At 37.0% G+C, this 3,899-nt stretch overlaps 1 pseudogene; it reads right to left on the minus strand.

The window, feature by feature from the left end:
* Positions 1-912: 912 nt before the first annotated feature.
* LOC148014093 (serine/threonine protein phosphatase 2A 55 kDa regulatory subunit B beta isoform-like) lies at positions 913-1,883 on the minus strand (annotated as a pseudogene).
* Positions 1,884-3,899: the final 2,016 nt, after the last annotated feature.

Raw genomic sequence — 3,899 nt, forward strand, 5'->3', positions numbered from 1 at the left:
GTCGTGAAAAATAGTTGCTCCACTTGGTCGAAACCTCGAAGAAGTGCATTTGGCTTTCAAAGGCTTTAATGTAGGCTAAAACATTTTGGCCATCAAATAATTTTCACTCACTAACCACAGCCTTGATCCCCTTGGTTGCACCATGTGTATGATCCTAATCTTGATGCAACAGTCATTGTTGATCCAACTATTGCTGATGTAATTGCTGCTATTGCTGCATAGATAATTGCATCTGTTGATTTTGCATCATAATGGTTGAAGTAAGAGTTTGTAACAAAGTCTTCATCTCTTCGGTCGAAAAGGAAGAAACAGTCAATGATGAATGTGGATTATTCAAAGGGCCTCCCATCTCGATGAATATAAGCGATGCTTTCACATCGGTTTTACTATATGTCGTACGGAATACGTAAGGGAGTTCGTGAAAGTCGGCGGTCATCATAGAGACACTTTGTGAGATGGAAGCTGTCCTTCATGAAAATTGCTTACCGTAAGAACACTATGCAAGAAGCCCTCCATTCTAATCACAAAATACAAGGAATTTAACAAGAAGAAGAGTAAGATAATGAGCTCATATTAAAATTCAAGAAGCCTCTCATGGAATAGGATAAGGTGAAAGCACTCTTGGTACAAATAACTTTTCAAGGAATAGGGTACTTGTTAATGCTCCACTCTTTCTCCTTTATATAGGAATTTTTCTTCTACTTTCACAAGTTTGTGCTTTTTGGATTTTCAAAAAGCCTAAGGGGTTTTAAGCATTTTTCTTGTCCTTAAACGTTTAAAGCCTAAATCGTTAAGGCCAAAATCCTTTAAACTTAAAATTAAAGTAGTAGCTTAATAGGTTTAAAGGCTATGGAGTATTTTTTAACAAACGCTCACCTTCTTGCCAGGAAAAGCTATCCGGCACTATAATGATTAATCAGAATACTGTCGATCCCTCTCTCCTTCATATTCAATGATGGAACCCTTCTTAGAATCGTGCCACCTGTAGTGTAGTTTCTTCTTCTGCGCCTTCTTTTGTGCTCTTGATGAAGTCGCCATCATTGCTCCAAATGTTGCACGAGCTATCAGATTTGCTGTTGGGTGACAAGCCAGGTGCTGTAGCTTTGTTGAAAATGTGTTTGATCCATCAGAATTGGATTTAGAGTTCTCATTTCTACGACGAGGATAGCTAGTTGGAACTCTCCCTCCTCTAGAAGGCGTGCTCTGTGCAGAGAACGCCTTCTTAGAGTCCTAGTAGCCTCTAGAGTTGTGGCCTCCTCACTCCAAGCCGTAGTGCCAAACACTCAAAATATATTACTATAAGAACCTGTAGCTGCTCTAGAACTTGTGCTTCTTGCTCTTCAGACAGTTTTGTGTGTCTATTACACAAAGCAGATTGTCGCATGTCTATAAGAAGAACAGTGCCTTTTGAACTGCTGTAAGAAAGTATGCTGTAATGAGATGGATGAAATTTAGCTGACGTGATCAGCTCGCCAAATCCTCCATGTTGGCAGGCTTTATATCCACTATGATGAAACTCTAGTCTCACTGATCTCCAAATTCCACAAATTTATAAGTTTGCCCATCACTGATGTTGGAAATGGAGTTTTATGTGATAGTCATGAGGATGAGCATAGATTCTCCTACACCTAGCTACATATGTCATCTAATTGCTGATAACTACTGTGGGCACATGAAGTGATGGAATCCCCTCTCCTGGAAAGACATACTCTTTACATAAAAAATCACTGGGCCACTGAGATGAGCTCCCATTCAATGCATGTGATGCAGATCTGATAAGAGGGCTTTCCCCCTAGTATAGATCCATTATCCATAGGAATTGAAGGCTCCACATTCATTTCTGTCACTTTTTAAAATTTTTTCTCTGAGATCTTCCACCTCATAATGTCTTGCCCTCTTCTACAATGCACTTCATCAACTTATTGGTTGTAACACCACCTCTCACAAGCAAGCACACTGACACTCAACAACTAAGAGAAACAATATGAAGGATTCTCCTTCTGTACACTATGGTCACTTGGTTCCAAAAACTCCATAATTTTGCATTTGAATTTCATAGTGATGTTAACTAGCTTCATCATTAATCGAAGAAGTCTCCTTTAAGATTAAAAGTTGTGGCTCATATGAACTCCACCTCTTGAGTCTTAAAAAACTTATATTTTCTTCACAAATACTTGGTTTTTCATGCGATGTGTTCTAGCAAAAATATGCTTTGAAATAGAACTTCATGCTCATCCACTCATGATTCAAGAAAATATGCAATGTTGGATCCATACGATGCAATCAATCAAACGATGTCTACACAAAAATTATGAATGCACTAAAGAATTGTGCCTAGACTATCTACATGTGCTTGTGCATCATGGAAAATGCAAACAAAAAGACACACACAACACAAAACAAATTCCTAATGACGCTGACTAATGAGTTCAAATTCATGGCAAAAAACTCCGCCCTCACATTTGCAGTGGTGGTGGATGCGTAGAATCACGACACTGTGAAGGATGTTCATCATCATATAGAAAAGGAAAAGAAGCGAGTAATAACTTTGTATCATTAAATTCCTCTTAGTGATGACATCCTCCCAGCATCCTCCTAAAACCATGTGCTACCTATAAGTTGCTCATTGAAAATAGCATCACAACTTATGATTACATTCATGGAAGATGGATCATAAAACTTATATCCCTTAGAAAAAGTTGAATATCCAATGAAAATAACTTTCAAACTGGGAAGATCATGTTTTCTATGAGTCTCTTTGGGGGGGAATATAAGCAAAACATCCAAATGTTTGAAAATATGAAACACAAGGAGTTTCACCTATCCAAGTAGTAATCAGTATTTTACCAGAAGGAGCAGTTGTAGGAAGATGATTTTGCGCAAATACTGCTGTTAAGATTGCTTCAGCATAGAGACATTGAGATAAGACAGAATAAACGAGCATACATTTTATGGCATTGAGAATAGTCCTGTTTTTACTTTCAGCACAATACCATTGTGTTTAGGACAGTAGTGAACTATATATTCATGATGAATACCATGATTATTACAATAACCATCAAAATAATTTGAAATCTATTCTCTACCATTATCACTACAAAGTTTCTTGATGCAATGACTAGTATGAAGTTCTGTTGCTTTTTGATATTGCTTAAAAGACAATAAAGCTTCTAATTTGTGTCACAAAAGAAAAATAGTGGTGTATCTTGAGAACTCATCAATAAAAGTCATGAAATATCAATATTGAGACTTTGATGGAGGAAAAGGTCCACAAATATCAGTGTGAATAGGATCAAGAAAATCTCTAGAATGAAATGTGGTGAAAATGGAAAAGGGTTTGTGAAAAAGGTTTTCCAGTGCACAATATTCGCAAATACCCATATGAGGATGAGCTTTGAATTCCATACCTTGAACAAGGTCACTTTGATAAAGATCAACAAGCTTTGAAAAATTAGAGTGAATAAAGTGATGATGCCATATTGTGTTGTTAAGATCGCTAGGAGCTATAACAACATTTGCAACATCTTCATTTAAAGATAACTCAAAAAGATTACCATTTTGAGAAGAAGCAATAGCAATGATCTGACCATCTTTCTCAATGCGACACTTGGTATGGTAAAAAATGACAAAGAGGCCAAGATCCACAAGCCTTGTAGCTGAAAGAAGATTCCTTTGTAGATCTGGGACATGTAAAACTCCACGCTGAATTCTTGTTGAAGAAAGAGTACCGAGATATAAATCACCTATACCTTTGACTTGGCATGTTGTGTCATCAGCAAGATAAACCAGTTCCTTGATAGGAATAGAATGATAATTATGTAACCATTGGGACTAATATGTCATGTTCCCATAGCACCAGAATCAATAATAAAAAAAGATCCATCACTAACATGAAGTAT

Source organism: Lygodium microphyllum, chromosome 25 (genome assembly GCF_053477565.2).
Source record: "Lygodium microphyllum isolate KBCC chromosome 25, Lygodium_microphyllum_v1.1.10, whole genome shotgun sequence".
NCBI lineage: Eukaryota > Viridiplantae > Streptophyta > Polypodiopsida > Schizaeales > Lygodiaceae > Lygodium > Lygodium microphyllum.